The 14,495-nt window shown below is 40.8% G+C and overlaps 1 pseudogene across 1 annotated transcript in view; it reads right to left on the bottom strand.

Annotated features, from left to right (window-relative positions):
* Window positions 1-747: 747 nt before the first annotated feature.
* LOC149166496 (uncharacterized) overlaps window positions 748-14,495 on the bottom strand; it is a 43,831-nt pseudogene continuing 30,083 nt past the window's right edge. The window contains exons 2-7 of the transcript XR_016260139.1: window positions 2,007-2,154; window positions 1,768-1,918; window positions 1,497-1,622; window positions 1,373-1,453; window positions 1,008-1,199; window positions 748-843 (exon numbers count right to left, since the gene is read on the bottom strand). The product of XR_016260139.1 is annotated as an uncharacterized LOC149166496 (transcript). The remainder of the gene's footprint in view (window positions 844-1,007; window positions 1,200-1,372; window positions 1,454-1,496; window positions 1,623-1,767; window positions 1,919-2,006; window positions 2,155-14,495) is intronic.

A 14,495-nucleotide genomic window follows, 5' to 3' on the forward strand; every position in this document is an offset into this window, starting at 1 on the left:
ATTAGCCTTTACATTTAATGAATGACATTTTCCTTTCTGTGGTTAGAATCGTGTTCGTTTCCTTGCAATCATGATATGATTTCATAGAAATTCTCTTTGTATACCTTGATTTGATCTAATGACTAAGGGTGTTACGAGTAGAACTTGACCCACTGTGCATATAGCACTACCACCTCTAAGTTTGTATGAACCTCGGGTTGATAATTTAAGTTGAAAGCCTTGGAAGTTGCAACATCCTTGATGCAATACTAGGGCTCATAAAATTGCATCATGCAACTACAACATTTATAAAAAAATTAATAGTCTAGAGTTATGATTGAAAACAAAACTATTTGGAGCAAACATATATGCAGAAAAAAATAGTATAAAGAAAGGACATTTATGGACAAGCTGAGATGCCATCTAAAGAAATGGTAATTACGAGTGCTCATGATGAAGAGTGAGAATATATATATATATATATATATATATATATATATATATATATATATATATATATATATATATATATATATATATATATATATATATATATATATATATATATATATATATATATATATCTGTATGTATGTATGTATGTATGTATGTATGTATGTATATATATATATATATATAGATATATATATATATATATATACATATATATATAGATATATATATACATATATATATATATATATATATATATATATATATATCTAAAAAGACAATAATGTTAAGAGTTCTCAAAATGAAGAATAACATTTATATAACCTGGTTGTCTGCACTGTGAAGTAGTTGCAAGAAACGCTTCACGACAAGATTTCTATTTGAATCCTTTATGAGAGTCACAATAGAAGGCTTAAGCGAAGATACAACCATAGAAAAAATTAATGTTCCAACTTTAAAATTCATATCAACTCAAGAGTTATGCATCACTGATAACAAAATTTCAAACCTCATGGAAATCATTAACTAAGATTTTAAAAGAAAAAAAATGGGGTTACTGAGAGAACACAACTCACATCAAGTATTTGTAGGTTCTCATTTTCTTGTTTTACGAGAAGTTTCTCATTGAACTGCTCAATAAAGTCAACCTTCTTATTGTGATGCAATAGGTGATTAAATGCTTTTAAAACAATGCCATCCTCTATAGATAAAAATTTAACGGAACATGCCCACTGGCCCTGTCGAATATTAGTAACATTATTCCTGGGTTGTCCTCCAATCGCCAACCAAAAAAGGAAAAGATAAAAATCAATGTAAGAAGAATGGTCCAATCACAAAGTCTAATAATTGCTAGGATTGACAATTCTTGAAATATCCATTTCAAAGGAACTTGAGCTCTTTTTTAAAATCTCTTAGATAAAGTAAATCATATCATCTCTACCTGATCTTTATCTCTTGAACATGTTCATCTGATATTGAATACAACAATGTATAGTTCTTTAAGTCGAACACCTTATAGATGCTAAAACCACCAGAAACGTTGTTCACATAAATACCAAGCTTACCCATCCTGGGCAGAGTAGGTGAGAACTTTTCCATTCACATCATCAAACTCTACAAAACCAGGCCATTTCAATGACTCAGACTCGAATAAGGCAAAGCCTGCATCTGGTTGACCCCTCCGGATATACCTACAAATTTTCATGATACGTGTCATTACCAAAACATCTATCATTCAAGTTGCACAAAGCTTAAATACAATTGCATATATTCCAAACCAAACTTGAAGTTCATGATTCACAAACTTGGATCAGAATAATTCAAGGAAAAACATACTCAATGGGTGTTGTTCTGCATTTCAGTGAACTGAAATTATCCGAGGCATATACTGACACTGTGATTAGAGAATCATTGTTCTTATTATAAAAGAGGTTGTGTATCACTTCATCCAGGATTATATTCAAGTAGCATATTTTCTTATTGGCCTCTGTCAATGCAGAACAGAAATTCAGACACTAACAAGAAACCACCTTAACATAATTGACACTTGGAAATTAAATAGTTTATCTTCTCACCCTCGCTAAGCATTGCACAAACACAAGATTGGGCCAAAGCAAATACAATATCACGCGCTGCAACAATTTCTATGATTTTCGACCTCTTCCTAAGGAACTGCAGCCTCAAAAACCAATGTGCCTTGGGATCATAAGTGTCAAATTCCTCCTGAAAATAATAACAAGTTCAATAAATCAATATCTTTCTATAAGTACACCATTTAACATACACCAAAAAATAAAATCCATCTATTGCTCTAGATAAACTCGAAAAGGATCTAAGGCCAGCATTATTTGCTCTTCTTTTATCATCATTCTTCAATCCTGATGATGGATCCCACTTGGGATTTGAAACGTTTGTATAAAAATGTTCATACTGTGGATTCTCCGGTCTCTGATTCAAAAAATAATTTAAACTACAACTTGTAACAACCATGGTGAAAATTCCATGTAATAAAAGTTAATAAAGGCAAAAAATAATCATGTTGATGGAACACTTATTCCAAGCTGAATGCTGGGAAAAAAAATAGAGATGGGGATCACTTGTAATTGATTAATGGCTAAGGAAATTGACAAAGGAAATTGCAAAGGCTTTGGAAAGGCAAAATGACATTTTGGCACATTTATTTACGAAAATAATGGAAATTATGAGAAAAGGGAGGTGAAAGGTCATAGGTTGCATGTGAGGAGGAAAATGAAGGAAAATAATGGAAAATGAAGAAAATAGATGCCTCATTAATAAAAAGGATTCTAAGAATTAGTTCACAGAATTTTGTCAGTTCACTTTTGGAGCTCTCTTTCTATTCTGTCTCTCTCATACTCTTGGACACTTAGAGTTTCCTTGGAGCACTCTTGGAGGAGTGTGGAATACTTGGAGATTTCGAGCAAGAAGGAATGGGAAGAGCATAAAAGTGCAAGAGGACATCGGGATCAGCAACTACAGTGGGTTTTTCTTGTAGGTATCGAGTTGCATGTATGATTTCCTTACTAGTTTTGGCATGCATGGCATATGCATGTGGTTTATTGGTCATGATTTGTCACTGGCATGGAGGATTTCCTAGATTGACAGTGGATTTTCCTAACCCCTCCATTTCTTGGATAACCGTGGTTTTGTGGGTTTATTTTTTTTGGTTGGTTCTCATGTTTCCTTTAGCTTGGGTTTAGTTACTAGTTCCTAGAAGCCTTGGTTGGACAAACGCTCTGGAGGCCCTATAACATCTTGGGTTGAGTTACTAGTCCTGTAAGCCTTGGTTGGACAAACTCTCTAGAAGCCCTTGGTGGGTTTAGTTACTAGTATTGGAAGCCCTGGTTGGACAAATGCTTTGAAGTGCGATGACAACTATGGGTTGAGTTACTAGCCCTAGGAGCCTTGGTTCGAACAAACGCTCTGGAGCCCTGGAAGGCTTGGGTAGAGACCGATTTGATGATGGTCTTGTGATGTTCGACCGTGAGGTGGAATCACTCTTTGATGGGTTGAGGTAGTTTGGCCTATGGAATCCCTAGATGGTTTTGATTGATGTGTTTTTATGAGATCCCACATTCATGCTTGGAATATGGCATGGGGTTGATTGACTGAAGAGAGAATTGGCTCAGCCATGTCTACAATAGGGTGGTTTGTGGAAGTCCCACAATTGGCTGGCCTTTGTAACATTAATATGATGTTATTTCTCCTTGTTATGCCATGAGTATTATACTGGTTCATATGTGGATTATACGGTTGTAGTTTCCTTGGTATTTCTATTGTTATTATGTTGGTTATGAACATGTATTATGACAGTGGCTATGTATGGCTCTCATCTTGTTTTTACTTGTAAATGAATGAAAAATGTATCTATGGCCTAGTAGATGAAACTAAAACTAATGTGTTGAGGCATCAATGCTTCTTAGCGATTCTCATATGAGTATGAGAACCCTATGCTCAGATCTGTTGTTTAAACCTATAGATTACATATTTGTGACATGTTTGATGAAATTTCTATCATGGCTAGTATGGGTCCAGTCAAGTCCTTGTTCAAGCAATTACATTTGTATCATTGTTCTGTTGTTATCTTTTTGTTCTGAAGTTTCCATTTAATTCTGGGCAGTGACCTGGGCTATGGGCTTGAAAAAGTGACTCAAATCCTAGAGACATAGGCAATGCAATGGGAAGAAAATTCCTTGGATGCAAGCATACCCATGTTGTGGGAGTGTTCAGAGCCTCCTGGACACGTGCATGCCCATATTAAGGGAGTGTTTGGGAGTTTAATTGTTAGGGTCCCACCCTAACCCCCTTATTTATGTCATGGGATCACATCATAGTCAAGAGTCAATAAAGCCCATATTAATATTTGTAAGTGGTTAACCCGCAATTAATGACGGGACCACAGTTAGTTGCAAATGGGCCGTAGTATTAGATAGATGGTATTAATAAAACCCACGGTATTGGCCCGTGGTATTGCATGTATGAGTCATATATAAAGGATAGAGACTCCCTACGAGGAGTATCGTGTCTTATTTTGTAATCGAGCTCTGCTCTATTGGAGGTTGCCCCCTCGAAGAGGCAAGTGAACATTACTCTCTGAATAATAAAATCATTGCTATTATGTGTTCTGGGTATCTTTTCTTCGCATATTCTGTATTGGGTATCATTTTGCAGGTTAAGAGCATAACAAGTGGTATCAGAGCACTTTCTAGGGCCGGTGGGATCGCCAATTCTTAGCAATTTTTTTTTTTTGGCTAGAGATGTGTTACGGCGTCTTTAAACCACGGGATCTGTCGTTGAGCGCATAAACCTGTGGATTTGGGGAGGCATGCACGCAGGAAATACAAGAGGTGGTCACGTCTGTTGGACTCCCTTGTAACCCCTGTGGGTACCCCTTCGAGTAGTAGCGCATTAGACAGAACCACGCACGGACTGTCTTCCACGTACCCTCTGGGTATATTGGAAGCCCCTAGGCTCCCTTGAAACCTCGCCATAGATAAACCGTCGGCCGTCTTGTGGCTACAGTACACCGAGAGCAGCACTCGGAGAGATTACTCGCCCGTACGATAGGGTAGTCGGGTTGTACGGCTAAGGGTACGGTCGATCCTCCTTAGTTAGAGCCCTGAAACATTGGGCTGAGTACTACTGCCAGACCCTTATGTATATTGCAATCTGTAGCACCTGACACTCCTCAAGACCATAGTTCCCTTTTCTATCGGAGGATCACACATCATCTATTCCAGATCCGCTGGTGCAAAGGGGTGCAGAAGCAACCGACATCAGTCCTGCAGTCTCGAGTTCGTAGATCAGTCATTCCGATCTATTAGAGCCAGCCGATCTGCAGCAGCAGTCTGTTCCGCCGCCCAGAGCTATCCGATCCGCCATTCAGATCTCTCAGATCCACCAGATCGGAGTTGTTGTGAAGGGTTCCTATACCGAGGTATAATTTTCGCAGGACTTTTGGCCGCATTGACATTTTGAGGATTTGGCGATTGCAGTATTGATCAGGAAGGAGTAAAACTCCGTTAGGAGTTTTCAGGAAAAAAAAAATAAAAAAAATCTGAGATCTTCTCGGGCGCTTATTGGTGATCTAGCCCATCAGAATCAGGACGACAAGCTGAGCACGGTGGTACCATTCAATTATTAGTGAAAATTTTTAGGCGGTCCCAATTTTTCATCAGGTTGGTGTATGGTAGAAACTAGAGCTCAAGCAATGGCCAATGAAAGACTGGAAAAACTTGACGAATCCATCCAATCCATCAATAAGTAGCTTACTGGACTATCTCTCCAGGTCCAGAAATTAATCCCGAAGGGCAAGGAGCAAGCCCACGAGGAGGCGTATAATGACAATGAATACAATGAGGGTGAGTCTAGCCACTCTCCTCACGTTTGGCACACCCACCCACCACTCAGTCAGCGACCTCCCAAGTTGGATATGCATAAATTTGACGGTTCTCACCCGTCCGCATGGATAGCACAAATGGAGCAGTATTTCAAACTGAATCATATCTTAGATGATGTGACTAAGCTTATGTTGGGGAGCATGTACTTGGACAATGAACGGTGGCAATGGTGGGAATGGCATCAACGTTGCAATGGACCTTTTAAGACTTGGACCCAATTTACCAAAGCTCTTCGAGACCGCTTTGAACAGGAGGACTCTTTTTTGGGTCGTCTTACTAAGCTCCGACAGACAGGTACCGTGGATGAATATATTACAGCTTTTGAAGCCTTAGCCTTCCGCACTTGGGGTCTCTCAAATGAGTTATACATGGAATGTTTTATCAGTGATCTTAAAGAAGCCATCAAAGCTCAAGTCTTACTGCACCCCCCTCCCACTTGGACAGAGGCTTGCAAGGTAGCCCGTAACGTGGAACGTGCATTAGCAGCCCAATACAGTCGCCCAAATTCCCCGCTAAAGGTTGTCTCCCACAGGCTCACAACACGACTCAAACACTTAAGGTCCAAAAGGTGTCACCTGCGGAAATGGCCGAAAGAAGGAAGCAAGGACTATGTTATTACTGTGATGAAAAATACTCCCCAGGTCATAAATGCAAGGAGCCCAAATTTTTTCAAATAGATGCCACTGACTACAGCTCAACAGAGGAAGATCCACCACTTGAGGAACATGAGGCGCTAGAAGAAGACAACCCAAACGAGAATGTCTTTGACGAACCAGTTATTTCGATGCATGCGTTGGCAGGGATTTCTTCCCTTCAAACTCTCAAAATCAGGGGTTTTCTTAAACATCGCCCAGTAGTAGTCTTGATTGATAGTGGAAGTACCCATAATTTCATCCATCAAAAAATCGCAGAAGCAGTGCATTGTTTTGTACGAGCAGTTTCTAACTTCCAAGTCCAAATTGCAGATGGGGGCACAATGAAATGTGAAGGCCGCTGTGAAAATGTCAAACTTCAAATGGGGGATTATTAGTTGAAGACCCACATGTTTGCCATACACATGGGGGGTTGCGACATTGTCCTCGGCGCTGAATGGCTCCGCACGCTTGGGCCAATCACAATGGATTTTCAGGAGTTATATATGAGTTTTAAGCAGAACAACTACACACATACCCTCCGTGGACTCCAGGCGGGAGCCCCCTCTCTCATCAACTCGCATCGGATGGAAAAATTGTTAAAAAAGGGCAATCATGGAGTGGTGGCTCAATTTAATGCCATCCAGGTCGTTGAAACCAAGTCTCTGCCAATTCATCCTGAGATGCAACAGATTTTAAATAACCATCTGCCGGTCTTTGACAAGCCTCATGAGCTTCCACCCTCACGAGGGGAACATGATCATAGCATCACCTTGGTTCCAGGGGCCCAACCCCCAAATGTGCGGCCATACAGATATCCGTTCACCCAAAAGAATGAAATAGAAAAAATCATCAAGGAACTTTTGGAAGTAGGTGTCATTCGTCCCAGCATTAGTCCTTATTCATCCCCAGTGGTCATGGTGCTCAAGAAAGATGGGGAGTGGCGGATGTGTCCCGACTTCAGGGCCCTCAATAAGTTGACAGTCAAAGATAAATTTCCCATTCCGATGGTTGACGATTTGCTGGACGAACTCAATGGGGCTCAATTCTTCACTAAGCTGGATCTTCGCTCAGGCTACCACCAAATTCGCATGAAGGAAGTCGACATTCCCAAGACTTCTTTCCGAACTCATGAAGGCCATTATGAGTTCCTGGTCATGCCATTTGGTCTTTGTAATGCCCCCTCTACTTTTCAGAGCCTTATGAATCACATTCTCAAACCATATCTCAGGAACTTTGTCCTTGTCTTCTTCGATGACATCCTCATCTATAGTGGCACTTGGGCTGCACATCTTCAGCATGTAGATCTACTCTTACACCTGCTCCGCAAGCATAAATTATTTGTCAAGATGTCCAAGTGTTCGTTTGGCATGGAAGAAGTTGAGTATTTGGGCCACATTGTGGGGCGTGAAGGTGTCAAGGTGGACCCCAAAAAGATCGAGGCAATGCAAGAATGGCCTCAACCTAAGACTTTGAAGAGCTTGAGAGGATTTTTGGGTCTCACAGGCTATTATCGTAAATTTGTCCGCAACTATGGCCGCATAGCGAAGCCCCTCACTCAACTCCTAAAGAAAAATTCCTTCTTCTGGAATGAGGAAGCACAACAGACATTTACCGCTCTAAAAAACGCCATGTGTTCCACTCCAGTCTTAGCACTACCTGACTTCACCAAATCCTTTGTCATTGAATGTGATGCTTCGGGGACCGGTATTGGGGCAGTCTTAATGCAGGAAGGGCGACCTTTGGCCTTCACAAGCCAACAACTAAGTGGGAGGAATCTGGGCCAATCTACCTACGAAAAAGAAATGATGGCCATCTTACATGCCGTCGAGACCTGGCGACCTTACTTATTGGGGCGACGTTTCCAAATCTGCACAGATCATCACAGTCTTAAATATTTTTTGGAGCAACGCCTATCCTCCCCACAACAAAATAAATGGCTCGCTAAAATGCTGGGATATGATTATGAGATCATTTACAAGAAAGGGAAAGACAATAGTGTAGCAGATGCATTATCTCGCCAATTTGAGGAAGAAAGTACTCTGCTAGCAATTTCCCTCCCCATTCCAGAATGGATTGAAGAGGCTCGCAAGGAATGGTTTTAACACCCTGGGCTATCCCAACTCATTTCTCAATTGCAGGTAGATCCAAATTCCACCAAGGGCTACTCGTGGCAGGATGATATTCTTCGCTACAGGGACAGAGTCGTAATATCCCCAACATCCACCCTCAGAGGTCGCATTTTGGCAGAATTGCACTCATCGCCCATTGCAAGACATTCGGGCTTTCAGAAGACGTATGCTCGCACCAGAAGATCATTTTTTTGGACAGGCATGAAAAAGGACATCCTTACTTTTGTAGCAGAATGCGATGTCTGTCAACGCCACAAAGGGGAAACAGTCATCACACCAGGCACATTACAACCATTGCCCATTCCGACATCCATTTGGACGGAAGTTTCTATGGATTTCATTACAGGTCTTCCAAAGTCCGGGAACAAGTCAGTCATCATGGTGGTTATGGACCGACTATCGAAGTATGCTCATTTCTGCGCACTACCCCACCCATTTACACCAACTTTGGTCACTCAATATTTCATGGATCAGATTTTCAAATTGCATGGCATGCCCACTTCTATTGTGTCTGATGGTGACCCGATCTTCACCAGTAATTTTTGGCAGGAACTCTTCAAGATACAAGGCACTCAACTAAAACTCAGTACTTCCTATCATCCACAAACGGATGGTCAAACTGAAGCCGTCAACAAATGTCTAGAAACCTACCTTAGGTGTTTCACTTCAGAAAAGCAACACCCTTGGGTACAGTGGTTACCTCTGGCTGAATGGTGGTATAACACCAACTATCATGCTACCACCAAAATGACTCCCTATGAAGCAGTATATGGTCAACTTCTGCCTTCCCCTACTTCTTATCTCAAGGGGTGCTCCAAAGTACAAGCAGTGGATCAACTCCTACAACACCGCACAACCATGCTCGCCCATCTTAGAGAGAATCTTCATCAAGCTCAGAACCGCATGAAGCAACAGGTAGACCAGCATCGCTCAGAGCGCCAATTTCAAGAAGGGGATCAGGTCTTTTTGAGGCTGCAACCATATAAGCAAACATCACTCAAAGACAAGGGTTGTCAGAAGCTATCTCCAAAATTCTACGGACCATACCAAGTACTTCAGCGCATTGGAGAAGTGGCTTACAAGTTGGCTTTTCCACCTACTGCAAAAATCCATCCAGTTTTCCATGTATCGTGCCTCAAGAAAGTGATCGGGAACAATTTCCGAGTTCAAACCAGTCTACCTGAATTGGACGAAGAAGGGTCAATCTGGCTTCAACCCGAATAGGTTCTAGACACAAGAGACAAACACCTGTGCGGCCGCATGATTAAGGAAGTCCTCGTCAAATGGAAAGACACCTCTCCGGAAGATGCAACTTGGGAACCAGCCACTATTCTTCAGCAGCTTTCGCAGCTTCAGCCTTGAGGACAAGGCTAGTCTTAAGGGGGAGGGCATGTTAGGGTCCCACCCTATCCCCTTATTTATGTCATGGGATCACGTCATAGTCAAGAGTCAATAAAGCCCATATTAATATTTGTAAGTGGTTAACCCGCAATTAATGACGGGACCACAGTTAGTTGCAAATGGGCCGTAGTATTAGATAGATGGTATTAATAAAACCCACGGTATTGGCCCGTGGTATTGCATGTATGAGTCATATATAAAGGATAGAGACTCCCTGCGAGGAGTATCGTGTCTTATTTTGTAATCGAGCTCTGCTCTATTGGAGGTTTGCCCCTCGAAGAGGCAAGTGAACATTACTCTCTGAATAATAAAATCATTGCTATTCTGTGTTCTGGGTATCTTTTCTTCGCATATTCTGTATTGGGTATCATTTTGCAGGTTAAGAGCATAACATTAATGGTTTAAAAACTTAGTGGGACCTAGGAGCTAGTTAGTTGAGAGGTTGGGAAGGTTCCTGGGAATCTTGTTGCTGATTTGGAAGGTTTCTATGATGTGTTTCCATCAGTTCCACTTCCTTAAGGTGACTTAGGGGGTCAAATCATATCATAGTAACTTATTGTCACATATTTACCCCGTTTGACTGGTTACTTGGGTAGATGTGGGAGGAGGGTGTTACCGAGTGGTATCAGAGCATGGTTCACCCCTCAGACTAGATGGGATGTGTGTTGGTCATGCATTCATGTCGGTTTCATATGTGTTTCTTGTGTTGTAAGACCACTCGCATGTTGCATTTGTATGGAATTGGCTATGGTTGCAGTGAGGTCACAATGGGAAGTTGATGGTGTTGTTGTGGAGTGTGTCATCATGAGTGTATCATTGATTATGCATTGTTTATGCACATTAGTATTCACCTGTGATCAAGTGTACAGTGATGTGGTGGTTGGTTTCACGCATGAGGTCACAATATGTGTAGTTGATATGGTCATGCATTGATGATTGGACTCTAACTAGAATGATGTGTACATGGTTATATGCTTATGTGTTATATTTCTATATGTTGTCATGATTATGTTATTTATGTATTATGCTGATTTGTTGATCTTCCAGATTAGGTGTCCTCCCCAAACTATGCTAAGGTACGTTGGTTTATTTCCGATTTGGTCACAACTGACATGATATACAATGTAGGAAGAATATTAAAGATGACTAGAAAAACGGTAGATTACAATTCCCAAGACTCTCGCTATGGATCAGATGAGTAGCATGGTGTTGGGCACTCTTCTGAGTTGGCAGACACACTGAGAATCTTAAAGGCATAAATAAGGAGTTGTAAGGCAGAAAATAACAAAATCATACAGACATAAGAGAAACAAGCATAGGTAAATGAAGTGATACTTCAGAGTTTGTCAGAATTGTGGCAAAAAGGACACCTTCGAATCAGCCATGAGCAAGAGGAAAAAACTAATGGGGCATATGGAAGTAGGTCTCATGGTGGTCATAGGTCAGATAAAGATGACACAGTGAGATATGGCAGGTTGTTGGATACTCTGGATAGGAGATGATGGACACAGGTACTACTCTAGTTCTGGTTTTGATAGGCATTATGGATATCATCGTTATCATCCTTACAGGAGGAGTGATAGGGGATACTTACCAAATGAATTTAAGAAAGAAAAACCTCTTACATTTGATGGAGAGATGAAGAAATCATAGGATGCAAAGGCACAATTTCTTGGTATGAGGAAGTTCTTCAGGTTGCATGATTATCTAGAGAACATGAAAGACATAATAGCTACATTCAGTCTCAAAGGTAAAACATACATTTGGTAGGAAGACGTGAAGAATGTCAGAGGTATTCATGAGGAGGACTTGACTTGGAGTGAGTTCAAGGGACTATTCAATAAGAAGTACCTATCGGAGAGATACTTTGATGACATGGAAAAATAATTCTATGAGCTAAAAATGGGATCGATGACATATGAGGAGTAAAATAGCAGGTTCTTAGAGCTACTGAGGTCTGTGTCTTACCTCAAGGAGGAGAAGGCCAAGATTCAGAGATGCATTAGTGGATCACTGATTGCATTCAAAGACAAGATTGAGTTCAATGAGCCTATATCATTGGAGGAGGTCATCCAAAATCTAAAGCATTGCTATGAGAAATTGAAGCGTAGATATGAGACTAAGAGAAAGTAGAAAGGTAATTCAAAGAACAAATGAAAATGGGACAAGAAGTGGGCAAGACCTCAGGATACAGGTAATAAAGAGAATGCAATGCCACCTAAGAAGTTCAATGCATCTGACAAAGGACAAGGATTTCGATCTGAGGAGCATAATAAGGATGCAGGTTGAAAACCTATAGAGTGTTGGACTTGTGGCAAGGATGACTGTATGAGATATTATCCACAACATCTGGGTGGTAGACCACAAATCTACATTTCTCAGGAGGCACAGACAGTGGGAGATGTTGGGTAGAGTATTCCTAGGATCTATGCGGCACTATATAACAGACAGGTAGATCATCAGGCATCTATCATTGAGATGGATGGTAAGCTTTGTGATCAAGTTGTTTATATTTTGATTGACCCTGGATCTAATTATAGTTATGTTAATCCCGACCTAGTGGATAAGTGCGGTTTGAATAAATAAGTGCATGTAGAATCTTGGTTAGTGCAGTTGGCTACAGTTACAAAGAAGTGGGTTCATCATTGGGTAAGAGTTTGTACATTTGATTTGAATGGTATGCCCACCTCAACACTTTTGAATGTATTACCATTGGGATCATATAGTATGTTGTTGGGCATGGATTGGTTGTGCCTTCATAGAACCAAGGTGGATTGTTATGACAAAGCCATTGAGTGGTTGGATGAAAATGGGGAACAAAGAGCCTTGCGGGGTAAGAAGAAAGCAACATTAGTTACAATGGTGACAACTATGTAGGCCAAGCATAGTCACAGGAAAGGGTCTGTGTTATTTGCAGTGCACATTTCTAATGACAAAGGTAAGGAAGTTGAGGATGCAGATGTATTGAGCAGGTTCCCAGTTCTAGTTCTACAACAGTTTCAGGATGTATTTCTTGTAGATATTTCATAGTTGCCACCTCACAAGGAAGTAGACTTTTCTTTTGAATTGGTGTCAGGGGTGACTCCAGCATCAAAAGCAACGTAGAGGATGAGCAGACCTATGTTGGTAGAGTTAAAGTTGCAACTAAAAGAGATGCTTGAAAAGGGATACATTAGGCCAAGTGTATCACCTTGGGGCGCACCGATATTATTTGTGAAGAAGAAGGGTCGTACTCTCAAGAACATGTATCTGTTACCAAGGATTAATGACTTGTTCGATCAGTTGAAGGGTGCAGTAGTGTTCTCGAAGATTGATCTGAGCTCCGAATATCATCAGGTATGCATTAAAGAAGAGGACATCTACAAGACAAATTTGCGGACCAGGTATGGGAATTATGAGTTTGTTATAGTTCCATTTGGTTTAAATAATGCTCCAACTACCTTTATGTGCTTGATGAATAGTGTGTTGCATCTGTACTTGGACAAGTTTGTTATTGTGTTCATTGATGATATATTGGTATATTCTAAAAATGAAGAAGAGCATGTCGAGCATTTAGCAGCAATGTTGAGATTTTTTAGAGAACATCAGTTGTATGCTAAGCTCAACAAGTGCCGTGTCTTTCAGACTGAGGTACACTACTTAGGACATGTGGTTTCCAAGGAGGGCATAGTAGTGGACCCAGAAAAGGTAAGAGCTATCATGGAGTGGGCAACTCCCAGGAATGTGGATGAGGTGAGATCTTTCATGGGGTTAGCAGGTTATTACAGGAGGTTCATTAGGAACTTCTTGTAGATTGCTTATCCTATCACATCATTATAGAGGAAAGGTAATAAGTTTGAATGGACAGAGGAGTGTGCAGCCAGTTTTGAGCAGCTCAAGCAGTTGTTCACACATGCTCCAGTGTTAAAAATTGCAAAGTTGGACAAAGAATTTGTAGTATGTACATATGCTTGCAAGAGAGGACTTGGTGGAGTCCTTATGTAGGATAGACAGGTGGTATGCTATGAGTCACAGAACTGAATGAGCATGAGAATAACTACCCAACACATGATCTCAAGTTGGCAGAGATCATACATGCATTAAAGATGTGGGGGCACTATATGTTTGGCAGGAGGTTTGTATTGATGAGTGATCATAGTTGTTTGCGGTATCTATTTGATCAACCAAATCTGAATGGAAGTGAGGCTCAGTGGTTGGCCATGATCAGTGAGTTTGAGTTTGAGATCAAGTACATCAAAGAAAAGGAGAACAGGGTGGAAGATGCTCTTAGCAGGTAGATACAGGTAAATCACATAGCAGTTTTGAGCTCCTATGGGACAGATTTACAGGATAAGATCTTGTAGGAAGGTCAGCAGGATGTCAAGTATATGGAGAATGTGCACAGGTTGCAGTAGAGCATAGGTACAGGTACATATATAGGTAGTGGTACAGGTACATGTATAGGTAGTGGTATGGGTACATGTGTATGTAGAGATACAAGT

Source organism: Pinus tabuliformis, chromosome 5_1 (assembly GCF_031772625.1).
Source record: "Pinus tabuliformis cultivar Carrire ecotype Pingquan chromosome 5_1, CPIR1, whole genome shotgun sequence".
NCBI classification, from domain to species: domain Eukaryota; kingdom Viridiplantae; phylum Streptophyta; class Pinopsida; order Pinales; family Pinaceae; genus Pinus; species Pinus tabuliformis.